Source organism: Sorex araneus, chromosome 5 (assembly GCF_027595985.1).
Source record: "Sorex araneus isolate mSorAra2 chromosome 5, mSorAra2.pri, whole genome shotgun sequence".
In the NCBI taxonomy this organism is placed as follows: domain Eukaryota; kingdom Metazoa; phylum Chordata; class Mammalia; order Eulipotyphla; family Soricidae; genus Sorex; species Sorex araneus.
The window spans coordinates 149,279,518-149,296,672 of NC_073306.1; the positions used below are offsets into that span (position 1 = coordinate 149,279,518).

At 43.2% G+C, this 17,155-nt stretch overlaps 1 pseudogene; it reads left to right on the forward strand.

Moving 5' to 3' along the window:
* Window positions 1–911: 911 nt before the first annotated feature.
* Window positions 912–17,155, forward strand: part of LOC129405146 (uncharacterized) — a 347,936-nt pseudogene continuing 331,692 nt past the window's right edge.

The window sequence follows — 17,155 nt, forward strand, 5'->3', positions numbered from 1 at the left end:
GCCTGAGGGCCACTCTTTTTTTTCCCCTTTTTGGGTCACACCCAGCAATGCTCAGGGGTTACTCCTGGCTCTGCATTCAGGAATTACTCCCAGCAGTGCTTGGGAGATGATATGGGATGCCGGGGATGGAACCCAGGTTGGCCACATGCAAGGCAAACGCCCTACCCACTGTACTATCGCTCTGGGCCCACGGAAGGCCACTCTTAATGATACTTGACCAACTGAGCTGAATGTTCAATATAAGGTTCCAAAGATTCAGCACCACTTGGGCCCTGCAGTGGTAAGGACCATTGGGTCACCCCAAAATAGCTTGGGGCCACCAGGATTACATGCAGCACTGCTGGGAGCAAAGAATATGATACCAGGGATCCAACTGGGTTCTGACAGACAAGTGTGTGCCCGGACCCCAGTGCAATTGACTGACCCCTCTTTTTATTCTTTTTATTTATTGATTGATGGTTCACCACCTCCTCATGGCAAGGGGGTGGCAACAGTGCCAACCAGTGAAGAGCGAGCCAACAGGTGCTGCTGCCCAGAGATGTTGGCAGGTGCAGGGCTGGACACCTTGCATCAACTGTGTCGATCTGGCCAGTACTTTCTGTATGTGAGCAGCACATCCATGCACAAGGTGTGTGGCGTGTCTGTCAGCATGCAGATCGTTACAACATGCCACCCCCATGGCAGAGCCTAGCAAGCTACCTGTGTCATATTCAATATGCCAAAAGTAGTAACAAAAATGGGCCTCATTCCCCTGACCCTGGAAGAATACAGCAGCGTTGAGAAGGACAAGCAAGGAGAGGCTGGTAAAATCTCAGGGCTGAACTAGGCTGCCAAAATGAAGAAATATTAAAATGACTGTCTGCACTTTTAATGCACATACGCTGGCATCAGAAACATCCAATGAGGACCTGATGGTGCAAGCACAGAATATCAAATACAACGTCATTGGATTGACCAAATGAGAAGGCATCAACCACATCACACCGTTTTCTACACTGGAGAACTGTTCCTGAGAACATAGAGCGACAGTAGGGGCATCAGTTGTGTCGGTGTCCTCATCAACACGAACTTGGCCATGAGTATTGATTTGTTCAAATGCCTAACAACCCGAATTGTATGCTTACATTTGAATAGATGTAGCTCATTGCTGGCAGTTTCTATCTTCGTTGTCTATGCACCAACTTTCCAACTACAATGAAGAAATTGAGAAGTTCTACATGGAGTAGAAGTTCTATAAAGAAAACCACACCTTCTACATGGTCATTGTCAGTGATTTTAATGCCAAGATAGGACCTAGAAGGTCACCCAAAGAACTCCACATTGGGACCCATGGCCTAGAATGGAACAAGCAGGGTTGAGAGACTGAGTTCATCATGTTGACTATGGTAACTCGCAGTTCCAGAAGGTCGAATCTAAACGTTAGACATGGGAGTCTCCCAGTGGACAGTTCCACAATGAAACTGACCACATCATATTCAATAGACAGTTTTGCCTGACCAATGTTGCTGTTGTCCAAAAATTCCAAACGAGGTCAGACCATCATCTCCTTCATGCGAAATTCTACTTCATGGAGTGGGGAGAAAGTTCTACAAAGTTTAAGAAGAGAACTCCCAGAATGACCACTAACTGGGAGCTCTTTGGCACTATTGCGGCAATATGGAAAGATGCCGTCATTGACATCGATGAGGAATACGATGGACTGGTTCAGCACCTCCACGATTGTGCAAGGAACACTGAGAGAGAGAAAGCCACAAGAAGATGCCTGTCTTCGGAAACTCTTGAGCTCATTCACCAATGTGGTTTGGTGCAAGCCTCAGGCAATCACAAGCTAATGTCCAAGCGTACACATCATGTACACATCACGTACACATCATGCACAGAAGCAGCATACAGCACCAAGTCCAGACAAGGTCAGGCCCAAACACCTGAAGAATCCACTGCCAGTATTCATCAATACACTGGCTTGGCTCTTCACACACTACCTGTCTGAATGCAAGGTTCCATCCCAATGGAAAACCAGCAGGACAATGCTATTGTACAAGAAGGGAGACATCCACGACATCAGCAACTATCGCTCGATCTGCCTGTTGTCCATCATCTACAAGTTATTCACTCAAGTCATCCTGAATAGGATTGGCAGAACACTAGATGGAGGACAACAGTGAGAGCAAGCGGGTTCCGAAAAAGATTCAGCACAATTGACCATATCCACATGGTGACCAATTGAGGTTTTGTGAGAGCTCAAGATGCCGCTGTCTAATGTTCATTGATTTAAGGAAGGCCTTTGATTCTGTTGAGACTGAAGCAATCATTGAAGCCCTAGTCAAACAGGGTGTTCAAACTCAGCGCATTAGGATCCTCCTCGAGCTGTATCATAGATTCACCACCAAGATTTCACCATTCTACAAGGAAGTGATCATTGATGTAAAGAGAAGGGTTCAGCAGGATGATACCATTTCACCAAAACTCTTCAGTGCCACCATTGAGAATGTCATGCGATGACTGAAATGGGAAGGAATGGGAGTGAATATAGATGGTCAGCAACTACACCACCTCCACTTTGCTGATGACCTCATTCTAATAATACCAAACATTAGCCAAGTGGCATGAATGTTGGGAGACTTTGATCGTGAGTGTGGAAAGGTCGGACTGCAGCTGAATCTCATGAAGACAAAATTCATGAAAAACGAACTAGTCCCTGATGCTCCATTTGCTCTCAATGGAACGAACATCTCCGAATGTAGCAGTTATGTGTACCTAGGTCGAGAACTCAACATGATGAACGACCTGGCACCTGAGCTACACAGTAGGAAGAGAGTGGCGTGGAATGCCTTGAATAGTGTTGAAGAAGTGGTTAAGAGGACGAAGAACCTCCGGCCCTGGGCACATCTTTTCAACTCCACCGTTCTTCCTGCACTAATATACGCCTCAGAGACCTGGGCCCTACGAAAACAGGATGAGAATGCTATTTGGGTCTCCAAAAGAGGAATCAAAAGAGCTATACTGGAATATCACATTTCACTCAAGTAAGAGAAGGAATCCAGAGTTCTGACCTCTGTCGACGACCAAGAATCAGGGAAGCTGTCTCATTTGCCAAGGCGTCGAAAATCAGATGGGCCGGACACATAATACGATTTGGAGACAATCACTGGACTAAAGCTGTTACTGGCAGGAATTCACGGAATGTCAAAATACCTGCCGCCCACTACGAGATGGTCAGACTTCTTTGCCAAGACCGTAAAGGAAAGGTCTGAGGCTCTTCATGTTCCTGGAGCGAGCAGACGCTATTGGGCTACATTAGCATGTGACAGGAATGAATGGAGATGTTACTGGCACCTGCTCGAGCAAATCGATGAACAACATTGATTGATATAACAAATGATACAAATGATATTTACTTTAGTTTGGGGGTCATATAAGGCCATGCTCAAGTCTTGCTTCTGGTTCTGTGCTCAGGGGATCATTCCTGGCATGGTTCAGGGAACCACATGTGGAACCAAGGATCAAATCCTGGTTGACTATGTGCAAGACAAGTGCCTACCCACTGGCCTCATCCTTTCTCATTTTGGTACTGTCAGTAACTCTGAGGTTGGTTTGTGTTTTTGCCAAAAGGCAGGGTAATGTCCCAGAAACATGCCATTTGAGAACTCTAAAGAATTTCACCTTTACTGCATGTCAGAAAGAAAAATAAAATTCCAAGTGTTGAAAAACACATGGTGGTAGTGTAGAATACTAAAAAGAGAAAATGATTGTCCATATTCAAAATCATATGACAAAAGGCAGGTTCCAAGTAGAGGTTTGAAGCCTATGAAATAGAAACAAGATTTAATGACCATCAGGGCTGGAGCGATAGCACAGCGGGTAGGGCGTTTGCCTTGCACGCGGCCGACCCGAGTTCGAATCCCAGCATCCCATATGGTCCCCTGAGCACCGCCAGGGGTAATTCCTGAGTGCAGAGCCAGGAGTAACCCCTGTGCAGAGCCAGGTGTGACCCAAAAAGCAAAAAAAAAAAAAAAAAGATTTAATGACCATAATCAATTAAGAATGCCATGGTACCCATTGGGTAGACTCATCCTACATGAGTGCCCCAGCTGAAATTTATTATTGTGCAAATCACTCCCCCTGAACAGGTCTCTGCCAACTACTGGTGACCCCAAGCTTCCCTTAGCTTACAGATGGATGACTCCAGTTCCTGACTCTGTGTCTGCATGAATTTCTCTTCCTGTATATTCCTCCACTGTATGTTTCTGGAATGATACCTGTTATTAGAGGTGGCTCACTTAGGTAATCCAGGATGATCTCCAGATCCCTGATTTAATTATTACTGCAAAGACAATAATATTACATCATAGGTTTCAGAAGTTAGATTGTGGACATATCTTTTGGGGTTCACTGTTCAACACACTATGCCTCTCAATCATATTTCCAGTTAAAAATAGTTTGCCATGATTTCAGTTTTCTCTGTGTATAGATAAGATTGGATAAAGAGTAAAAACAGAATTCTAGATAAAACCAGAGTGAACCAGAAGATATACTGAAGATATGTACATGAATAGTCACGAACAGATAGAAGAATATAACCCCTTGAAGATTACAGAGGCCAAAAGTGCATCCAACAAGTCCATATTCATTCTTGACTTTTCTTAAAAGATCTTAGAAAATTAGTTAAGAGAAGCAAATTTCCATAATCTATTGAAAAACAACACTCAAAACTATTTAGCAAACAGCATGTTATATGGTAAAACCTTTTGAAGAGTTCCAAAATTGGAAATGCTTGCTATTTAGTTGTTTTGTTTTGGATTTTCTTGGGGGTGGGGGGGGAGGACAACCAGCAGTGCTCAGTGGTTACTCCTGGCTCTGCATTCAGGGAGCACTCCTGGGAGTGCTTGGGGGAGCATATAGTATGCCAGGGATCAAACCCAGGTCAGCTTCGTGCAAGCAAATTCTCTACTACAGTACTATCCGTCCAACCCCAGATGCTTATTATTTAATGTAAATGGATAAACATAAAAAAGGGAAACTCAAAACCATCTCTGTAGATGGTATAATCACCTACAGAGAAAAAAAAAGTAAAACATGGCACTAAGTAAATTTATGGTACTAAGAAGATTTCAGTGGGGCTAGAGCATATTTCATTTTACATGCACGCAGCCAACCTGGGTTTGATCCCTGGCACCTCTTGTGGTCATTTGAGCCTGCTTAGAAGTGAAAACTGAGCACTATCGGTGTGGCAAACCAAAAAAAGAGATTTTATTAAAGTTGATAAATACAAGATCAGCAAATAAAATATTTTCTTAAGAAAGAGAAAAAATGCTATTTACAAAAACAAAAACTATGAAACAATGAGGAACTACTTTTTAAAAATTCAGTTGAGAAAATGATGATACTTTTTAAAATCCATTTTATTGATTAAGGAGCTGTGCTTTACAATAATGTTAATGATGGCTTCCCATTAAGGTAACTCCAACACCATACCCATCACCAATGTACCCATCTCCCTCACTCAAGGACCCCAACACCCTTCTGAGTTATCCCCCAAACTCAATTGTATGGATCGGTAAGTAAGGACTGCATCACTGTAGCACTGTGGCATTGTCATCCCATTGTTCATCAATTTGCTTGAGCAGGCACCAGTAACATCTCCATAGTGAGACTTGTTGTTACTGTTTTTGGCATATCAAATACACAATGGGTAGCTTGCCAGGCTCTGCCGTGTGAGAAGGATAATCTTGGTAGCTTGCTGGACTCTCTGAGAGGGATGGAAGAATAGAACCCAGGTCGGCCGCATGCAAGGCAAACACCTTACCTGCTGTGCTAAGGAAGACAATATTTTTCAAAAGCTAGTACTGTAAAATAGTACAAAATCTACATAAATTATCACTAAACCACTAGGTACCCAAGGACAGAATCGGGGCTAATGAAGCCTGTGGCTCTATTCACACAGTGGAATACTTTTTACTTATCCACAAGAAATGGTGAGATCCTGCTACTGCCTGCAACATGGGTGGAACTGGAGGACCTCCTGTGAGTGGATGTAAGTCAGAAGGACAAGGTCAAATACCAGATATTCTGACTAATCTGTGATATATAGAATAACATGTCTAGGGAATGGGGGCAAAATGGCAAAAGTGGGCAAAATACTGGTTCTAGGAACTAGAGACAAAAACGCCAAGGAAAGGGAGATTGAAGGCGGAAGCAAGAAGAGATCTGGAAGTAACGAAGGGGCAAAGGTTAGAGGTCATGGTCCCTTCTCTGGTATAGAGGCAAAGGATCTGTACTATCTAACCCACTAGCCAATGCCACTATAAACATGAGGCTTAAACAAAGACATTCAAATTTGAAAATGTAACCTTCAAGGAGTCGGGTTGGGGTGTGGGAGAGAATCCAGGGTCATGGTGGAAGGATGAAGAAACAGGGTAGTGGATTGGATATGGAAGCACTGTATGCCTGAAAACCCATTGTAAACAAGTATGTAAATCAGGGTGTCTAAATAAAGGGGGAACATAATACCAAATAAATATAGCAAGGAATAACAAATGGGCATTGCCAATATTACCTGAGAACTGACCTACAGGGGCTGAAGTGATAGCACAGCAGGTAGGGCATTTGCCTTGCATGCTGCTGACCTGGGATCGATTCCCAGCATTCCATATGGTCCTCCAAGAACCGCCAGGAGTAATTCCTGAGTGCAAAGTCAGGAGTAACCCCTGTGCATTGCCGGGTGTGATCCAAAGAGCAAAAAAAAAAAAAAAAAAAAGAACTGGCCTACAGAATTGAGCTATTGAGTTTAGGGGACCGGCCGGGGTGCAGAGTCTGGAGAGGGACACACGTGCTCATAGAGAATGTGATGCTGGCACTTTGCCTACATGAAGCCCTATCATTAACAGTGCTATTACCATGGTGATTAAAATACAAAATAAATCTACATAAATTCTAATCAATTGCAGTTAATTTTCAGATAGGTTTTCATATGGTACTTGATAAATGGTACTTGGTACCATTTCATTTTCATGTGGTACTTGGTACTCCTTATATACAGGCTTAAAGGGCCCCAGGTTATCCTGTCCACACTGCAAGAGCCTGGCAAGCTACCCATGGCATATTTAATATGCCAAAAACAATAACAAGTCTCACAATGGAGACGTTACTGGTGCCCGCTCTAGCAACTCGGTGAACAATGGGACGACAGTGCTATTAATAAAACAGAAAAGTAATGTATTTGTGTTAAAATATTAAAATTTCCATTTGAGGGCCATAGGTCAGTGGTCAGAGCTGGCTGAGCTGTCATCATCAGGCTGAAGCATCGAACCATCTGGCCTGGTTTCCCCAGTATTGCTGGGAAAAGCCCTCAGGCCTCCCTAGCTCTGCTTAGGACCCCCATCCCCAAAGAAAGATGCTGTTAAAGTTGGGAAGAGGGGTCCCACTCTCACTGATATTATTCTCTGATATTCTCTGACATGCTGGCAATCCCAGTCAGTATTGTAACAAGAAAAAGAAATTGTTACAATGTCTTTTTAATAAATAAACAATTGTGTCATTATCTGAGGTTGACATAATTGTTCAAATTGACATCTAAACGGTATGATTGACATTGGCTCTAAGCAAGGCCTGTGTTCCAAATCATTTGTCTTGCTCATCTTCAACAACAGCTGAGGATCTCCCTGGAACCAAAGCCCTGTCCAGCCAGGAGTCTCTTGCACTGGAAAGAGACCAGTCATTTTAAGAGTTCACATGACTAACTCACACCTACCCTGCATAATCTCCTGTTCTTAAAGCCAATTTAATCTAGTCGTGGGAATGACGTCATCCCATCACATTCACATGCGGGATGCACCCACCAGTGGGTAGGGAGCTCGAAGACTCTCTTAGGATTCTTCCTTTCACACACATACTAATTTTTTCTCAATGATTTAAAGTTAGGATAACAGCAATCTGGAAAGAGAGTACAGTGGATAGAGCATCTGCCTTGCACGAGGCTGACCTGGGTTTGATCCCCAGCATCCTATGTGATCTCCTGAGCCCCAACAGGAGTGATCTCTGAGCACAGAGCTAAGTAAACTGTGAGCACCATGGGAGTGGCCCCAAAACAAAAACAATAGCAACAACAATAAAAATAATAAAGTTAGGATCATGAATCTCATTTTCTACCTAGAATTTGTCTATATTTGAGCTCATCATAAGGACTAGGCCACATAGGGTCTAGATGGTGCACATTAGCTTATTTCTATCCATAAAGAATTTAAGAAGCCAGAGCCATAAGACAGTGAGTGGACAGGGTTCTTGCCTAACATGCAGTGGACCTGGATTCAATCCCCAGCATTTTGTATGGTCCCCGAGCACCACCAGGAGTTATTCCTGAGTGCAACGCCCCTAAGTATTGCCAAGTGTGCCCCCCAAAAAAATTAATAAAAAGAATTTAAGAAATGGTTGTCATCACCAGTGTACAGATGAAAACAATAAATTTTAGATCCATGATAGAATTTTCCTAAAGCCCAGTTAATCTTCAGTGTCTTTTTTTAGCCACTATTTATCAACTCTCTCCTTTTTGCCCTGTTTGTATTCAAAATCCATCAAGAATCCATTCCTCGTACCCTCCAGCTGGCTCGGCACACTGAAGTCTGTTCCTCTAACAAGTGCTTATTTTTCTTTCTCTTTTCTCCATTATCGTAAATTTTCTTTCACACGTTTGTCCTTGAGTTTGTGGGTTTCCCTCGACATCTTTTCTATTGGCTATTTTACCTAAAGAGCAGGATTTTTTGAACACCACCTCCCAATTTGCAGGAACAAAGTGTGATCACTTGGTAGCAACTTTATCTTCTTGTTTTTCTATTAAAAAAAAATCTCAAGGAATACAAAACGTTCGTTTTGAGCTGACTTTTTAGTGCCCCTCTAAATTCCTTTTACAACCCAATAATGAGTTGCTACCCCCCATTCCAATTACTGTTGTTGCCTAACAAATCACCCCAAACTAGTGGCCTGAAACAAGCATTTTATTATGTTCGGGGATTCTGCAGGTCAGGAATTCGAGCTAAGCGCAGCAGGGGCGGGTGGCCTTGGGCCTGCAGCGTCTGGGGGCTACAGCTGGAGGGGCTCCAATCATCTGCAGTTCCACTGATGCCCGAGGCTGGCTTATGCCGACACCTCCCGACACATTCCCAACGCCTCTCTGGTGCCTGGATGCCATGCTAGCGTGACTTGAGGACTTGGGCTTGTCCAGGGGAGCACTCACGTGTCACCTCTCTGGGTCTGAGGCTTCTCACAGATCGAGGGTCGCGTTCCTAGCGAGCGCATCCTGAGAAGGCGTGACCCCTTTCCAAAAGGCCAACGGGAGCTGCAGAGAGCCATCTGCCCAAGCCTCAGAAGACAGACACCTGATGCCACCTCTGCCGCCTTCTGCTCCTCCCGGCTGGTCACCGAAGTTGGCCCTGAATCCAGGGGAGAGGACCTGAGAATTATCAGGCAGAGAGTGGCAGGCACCTCTGGGCCAGGAGAAGCTGGGAAGGGCGCTGTCCTGGCCTCCCTGTATTAAGGATGCATCTTCATCATTGCCCTGTGAAATAACTTGTCTGTTAATGTCAGGGCTTGCATGCTGTCTTGCTGAGCTGCAATTGTACCCCCACTCCGGAACGAGATGTTGAGTCCAAAGCCCAAGGCCTGCGAGGTGCGGGTGTTTGCAGATGGAAGCCAGGGCAGATGAGATCTTGGGAGTGGTCCATGACACTCACTGTCCTCACAGGGAGAGAAGAGACAGAGAAGAGGGCCTTGGTGAGGCCCAGGAAAACAGAGAGAAGCCCCTGAAGATGCAGCAGAGAGCTAGGCAGGCTGCCAGAGGGAAGCTCAGAGTCCGCTGAGACTGCCAGGGCAAAGAATTCACCCACGAACCTTGAGGGCACTGGCCCAGGCCCTACTCCTGGGTTTTGGACTCCCCACATCCTGAACCACTTAAGAACAGGTGTCTGATCTCTTCCTTTTCTTTTTCTCTTCTCTCTCTCTCTCTCTCTCTCTCTCTCTCTCTCTCTCTCTCTCTCTCTCTTTCTTCTGTTCTTTCTTTTTCTTTCTTTCTTTTAGGGGCTGGGAGGTGGTGGTAGGGGCACATATGGCTGTACTTGGGGCTTGCTCCAGGCTATGTGCTCGGGGATCACGCCTGCAGGGCTTGGGGGAGCCAGGGGGTGTCAGGGCTGGAGCCCAGGATAACCACATGCAAGGTCAGCACCCTACCCACTATTCTGCCATTTCAGCACTAGACATCTGTTCTTTTTTTTTTTAAAGTTGTTCACAATAATTCATTACATTGAATATTTCAACACCAATCCCACCACCACTGCACATTCCCACCACTATATTTTAAATGTCTCCACCCCAAACCCCAAACCATGCTGCCAAAGCAGAACTAAAGTAGTTTTGTATAGAGGATAGTGCGTGGAGGTTGTTGTATTGCCTTCTACTTTAAACCCCATCAAATGTGGTGTGCTACTCTTGGCACATCAGTGGTATAGAGTATGAGACAGATATCTGTTCTTTTATTCTTTTCTGTATTCTTTTCTTTTCTTTTTTCAAGTATAAGAGATTTGATCTGGAAGGGATTTTTGGTTTTTGTTTTCTTTTTGGGTCACAAGTTATTTACCCAACACCCATCCAATAAGGGGTTAATGTCCAGGATATAGCATTGTAACACTGTCCTCCCATCATTCATCGATTTGCTCGGGCAGGCACTAGTAACATCTCCATTGTGAGACTTGTTGTTACCACTCTTTGGCATAATGAATATGCCATGGGTAGCTTGCCAGGCTCTGCCATGCGGGCGGGATACTCTCAGTAGCTTGCCAGGCTCTCCAAGAGGGACGGAGAAATCGAACCTGGGTCATCTGTGTGTAAGGCAGATGCCCGACCTGCTGTGCTATCGCTCCAGCCCATCCAGGATATACAAGACATTAATAGAACTGTATGAGAAAAAATCTCCAACCCCATCAAAAAGTGGGGAGAAGAAATGAACATAAACTTACTCAAAATAGAAATACAAATGGACAAAAGGCAGATGAAAAAAATGCTCTACATCGCTAATCATCAGGGAGATGCAAATCAAAACAACAATGAGATACCATCTCATACCACAGAGACTGGCACACATCAAAAAGAACAAGAATAACCAGTGCTGGCGCGGGTGCAGAGTGAAAAGAACTCTTTCACTGTTGGTGGGAATGTTGACTGGTTCAGCCTTTCTGGAAAATAATATGGACATTCCTCAAAAAACTAGAAATCGAGCTTCCATATGACTGAGCAATACCACTTCTGGGAATATATCCCGGGGGTACAAAAAAAAAACCCAAAACACAGGTCTTTGCATTCTTGACATTAGCCAGAGCTAAGAGCAGCACAAACGGGTTGTTTGCTAAGGATCCCTGACAGTGAGGCAGGCAGCTGGGTGCCACCAGGATTCCAACCCCCCTTTTCACAACACGCCCCTCCAGGGGGACAGCTACCATGACTCTTTGGCAGAACACCAGAGCAACCAAGATTCGTGGCATCACAAAAGAACAGTAAACAAAAGCTCTAAAGACCTGGGCTTCACTCTCTCCTCTTCTGTTCAATATAGTACTGGAAGTTCTTGCAATAGCGATTAGGCAAGAAAAAGATATTAAGGGCATTCAGGTAGGAAAGGAAGAAATCAAGCTCTGATGATATTATATTATACTTAGAAAACCCTAAAACCTCTACCAAGAAACTCCTAGAAACAATAGACTCATAGAGTAAAGTTGCAGGCTATAAAATCAATACCAAAAAGTCCATGCTTTCTTATATGCAAATAGTGAGAGAGAAGAAAGCAACATGATAAAAACAATCCCATTCACAATTGTGCCTCAAAAAATCAAATACCTCGGAATCAGCTTAACTAAGGAGGTAAAGGACTTGTATAATGAAAACTACAAAACGCTACTTCAGGAAATAAAAGAAGACACAAGGAAATGGAAAAATATCCTCTGCTCATGGATTGGAAGAATTAATATTGTCAAAATGGCAATTCTCCCCAAAGCATTGTACAAATTCAATGCGATCCCTATAGGGATACCCTTGTCATTCTTCAAAGAAATGGAGCAGGTGCTCCTGAAATTCATATGGAACAATAAGCCCCCACAAATAGCTAAAGCAATTCTTGGGAAAAAGAAAATGGGAGGAATCAACCTCCCCAACTTCCAACTCTACTACAAAGCGGTAGTCATTAAAACAGCTTGGTACTGGAACAAAGGCAGAGCAGCAGATCAATGGAACAGGGTTGAATACTCTGACACATCCCCCCAAATATATGACCATCTAATTTTGATAAGGGAGCAAGAAATGTGAAGTGGAGCAAGGAAAGCATGTTTAACAAATTATGCTGGCAAAACTGGACAGCTACATGCAAAACAATGGGCTTAGACCTCCACCTATCACCATGTACAAAAGTCAGATCAAAATGGATTAAAGATCTCAACATCAGACCACAAACCATAAGATACATTGAAGACAAGGTCGGAAAAACCCTCCACAACATTGAAGATACTGGTATCTTTAAAGCTGACACGCCACTGGCCAAGCAGGTGAAAACAGAGATAAATAAATGGGACTATCTCAAACTAAGAAGCTTCTGCACCTCAAGAGAAACAGTGATCAAAGTACAAAGACAATCTACAGAATTGGAAAGGATATTTACGCAGTACCCATGCAACCCATGCAATAAAGGGTTGATATCAAGTATATATACAATGCACTGGTTGAACTCCACAAGAAGAAAACTGCCAACTCTATCAAAAAATGGGGTGACGAAATGAACAGAAATTTTCCCAAAGAAGAAATCCGAATGGCTCAGAGGCACATGAGAAAATGTTCAACATCACTAATCATTAGGGAGATGCAGATCAAAACAACCATGAGATATCATCTCACACCACAGAGACTGGCCCACAACCCAAAAAACCAAAAACAACCAGTGTTGGCGTGGTGTGGGGAGAAAGGAACTCTTCTTCACTGCTGGTGGGAATGCCGACTCATTCAGCCCTTTTGGAAAACAATATGGACAATTCTCAAAAAATTAGAAATTGACCTTCCATTTGACCCAGCAATACCACTCTTGGGAATATATCCCGTAGAGGCAAAAAGGTATAGTAGAGATGGCATCTGCATTTCTATGTTCATTGCAGCACTGTTTACAATAGCCAGAATCTGGAAAAAACCAGAGTGCCCCAAAACAGATGACTGGTTAAAGAAACTCTGGTACATATACACAATGGAATACTATGTAGCTGTCAGAAAACACGAAGTCATGAAATTTGCATATAAATGGATCAACATGGAAAGTATCATGTTGAGTGAAATGAGTCAGAAAGAAAGAGACAGACATAGAAAGATTGCACTCATATGTGGAATATAATATAATTGAGAAGTACAAGTTTACAGTGATGCAATTCCTGGAAGATCTTTCTCTGGACTTAGTTACTAAAATACTAAAATACAGAAACCCCAAACCATGAGACCACTAGGTGCGGTCACTTGACCTCATACCTCTTCATTCTCAGCAATGGAAAACGAATTGTCAAATGCTTCCTTTTCAGCAGGTCTGACTTTAGGGGGGAGACTCTTCAAACAATAATAGTGAGTTTTGTTGAAATATTGAATGCAATCAAAGTGAAAGTAAAGTGAATTTATCAGTTACACAGGCAAGGGGGGGCTAGTGGTGGTGAGGAGGGCTGGGGGTGGGGGGGGCTAGTGGTGTGGGGGGAGGGGGTGGAGCTATACTGCGATTCTTGGTGGTGGAATATGTGCACTGGTGAAGGGATGGGTGTTCGAGCATTGTATAACTGAGACTTAAACCTGAAAACTTTGTAACTTTCCACATGGTGACTCAATAAAAAAAATTTTTAAAAAATAATAAAATAAAATAAAAACAGAAACTTCCAGACATCACCTTAGAGGAATCATACTTGAGAGTCTACACTGATCTCATTGACCAACTGATTTTGTCCATGTTTGTACCAAGGAACAGCATTCTCTTAAGGTGTTCAGTATAAGATATATACTGACCTGTATATTTTCAATGAATATAATTCTATTAAAATTTAAAAATATTTAGCTTTGCTTAATTATTTCCAGATTTCTTGAAATTAGAAGATGTACTCCCTGATATTTCAAGAAGCGTTGTTTGAAAAAGGGAGTTTACAAAAGAGCTCAGATAAACTTATAAAAATGAAGACATAAATATTTTAAGTTCTTTTGCTTCTGGAAACTTTATATTGTCTTGTAATATTTCCTATTGGTTTGACATTCCATTCTCAATTGTTTACTGTCTGTTGTTAACTAACATTTTCTAATAAAGTTTGAAAATTAGAAATAAAAAAATAAATAAATTTTAAAAATTAAAAAAAAAAATAAAGACCTGGGCTTTAGCCCTGACTTTGCCAAAACCGTGCCCTTAAGCAAATCACATCATTTCTATGGACTCCAGCGACCTCACTTATAAACTGTGAGATCCGCAGTTCCATTCACAGACATTTAGAGCAAAAATCTAAATTTACAGGCCCCAATTTAAAAAGAAAATAAGGGACAGTTGAGGTAGCCTGGAAGACTATGTGGATCTCCGTGGCTCCCTGGCATGGCCAGGTGAAGCCCTGGAGGCCTCCAAATATAGCTTGATGTGGCCCTAGGAGGGCCTAGCAACACACTGACAGGTCTGAGCACCCAAATTTTAGAGCTGCACCGCCAAGACAAGAGTGGTTCTGGGGGCTGGAGCGATAGCACAGTGGGTAGGGCGTTTGCCTTCCATGCAGCCGACCCCGGTTCAATTCCCAGCATCCCATATGGTCCCCTGAGCACCGCCAAGGGTAATTCCTGAGTGCAGAGCCAGGAGTAACCCCTGAGCATCGCCAGGTGTGACCTAAAAAGCAAAAAAAAAAAAAAATAGTGATTCTGGTTGGAGAAGGGCCCCAAAATAAGCTCTGAAATAAATAAATAAATAAATAGATAGATAGATAAATAAATAAATAAAGTATACCTGTATTGGATTGGAGCGATAGCACAGCGGGAAAGGCATTTGCCTTGCACGAGGCCGACCCAAGTTTGAGTCCTCCGTCCCTCTCGGAGAGCCCAGCAAGTACCGAGAGTATCCTGCCCACATGGCACAGCCTGACAAGCTCCCCGTGGTGCATTCAATATACCAAAAACAGTAACAACAAGTCTCACTATGGAGATGTTACTGGTGCCCACTCGAGCAAAATCAATGAACAATGGGATGACAGTGCTACAGTGCTATACCTGTATTACTAATATGAACAGTGTGTTAAATTACATCATCAGGCAGAAAAATAGACCTGGCAAGTATATGAAATTAGGTGTTTATCCTGCACACAGCTGATTTTAGTTGGGGGGCTGGAGTGATAGCACAGCGGGTAGGGCGTTTGCCTTGCATGCGGCCAACCCGGGTTCAAATCCCAGCATCCCATATGGTCCCCTGAGCACCTCCAGGGGTGATTCTTGAGTGCATGAGCCAGGAGTGACCCCTGTGCATTGCTGGGTGTGACCAAAAAAAAAAAACCCAGCTGATTTTAGTTGGATCCTTGGCAATGCATATGGTCCTCCCTAGCCCCACCAGGAGTGATCCCTGAGCACGGAGTGAGGAGTAAATCCTGAGCATAGACAGGTGTGGCCTAGAACAAACAAACTAACAAAACAAATTATATAAAAGAAAGCTGGAGAGATAGTGGGAGCAGCAAGAATACGACAGGATTAGTCTTGCATGTGGCCAATTTGGGGTTTGATTCCTGGCACATCATATGGTCTCCTGAGCCCCTGAGCACTGAGTCAGGAGTAATCCCTGAGCACCACCGGGAGTGACTCCCACCACAAAAAAGCAAGTTACATAAGAAATATGGTATGATTTATGTCTGGGAGGTTTTGGTCTGGTTTGGTTTGCGGGAACCACATTCCCACACCCTGATGCTCAGGGCTCTGTGCTCAGGGATCACTTCTGATAGGGCTCGGGGGACCATATGAGGTGCCGAGGAATGAACATGGGTCAGCCACAGGCAAGGCACGCACCCTTCAGGCTGAACTACCTCTCCTGTACATCAATTATGTTTGACATAAATTGTGCAAAACAAAATTAGCTATAAAAATACAATTCTGGGCTGGAGCAATAGCACAGAGGGGAGGGCATTTGCCTTGCACGCGGCCGACCTGGGTTCAATTCCCAGCATCCCATGTGGTCCCCTGGGCACCACCAGGGTTAATTCCTGAATGAAGAGCCAGGAGTAACCACTGTGCATCACCGGGTGTGATCCAAAAAAGCAAAAAAAAAAAAAAAAAAAAGAAGCAATTCTGTGTGGTGAAACAGCTCCTAAGAAACATCAATAATGACCAGCAGGGAGGTTTTAGGATTAAGCGGGGAAACAGGATAGTGGCACAGGGCACTAAATCCTTTTACTTTATATAGCACTGATTTTAATCATCTAATATTATGTGCCACTGACATAAAAAAAAAGGTGGAGTAAGTTAAAGTATGGTAACCAAATGTGAACACCAAAATTCCAACTCTGAAATATTGTGATTTTAAGACCACTCCTCTATTTTAAATTCTGTGTCCCAGCTTTGAAAAGCACAAAATATTCAGACTGTAACATATCAGGGTGTTGTCCTTGGCAGCAAATTCAACCAGAAGTGATAGTGGGAGAAGAGAAAGCAGAAATAGAGAGCACTCTTAAAAGTGTCCATCTTTCAAATTTAAATGTAGCGGCGAAAGAAACTTGAACAGCTATTTGACCATAATGCACCCATACTCAACTCTTTTCCATTCACTAAATGTAGCAATAGTAGCAAGGCACCAAAATTGAAACTGCTTCCAATAGGTATTTGCTGATCCAGAGACATCTTTGAGAGAGAACTTAAAACCTTTAATACAGCAAGGAAAACTGGCCTTACCCCAGATGTGATTACTATCTTGGTAATGATAATCCCTAAATATGTGCAAATTATCTTCATCAGCTCCTCTGGATTCCCAGCATTTAAAATAATAATAATAATAATAAGCTATTGAAGCTCTGAAGTTAAAATAACTGCTTTACATGATCCCTTAGCATACCCTACAAGCAAAATCTCTTTCAAAGAAAGATTGTACAAGGACAGCAAATCA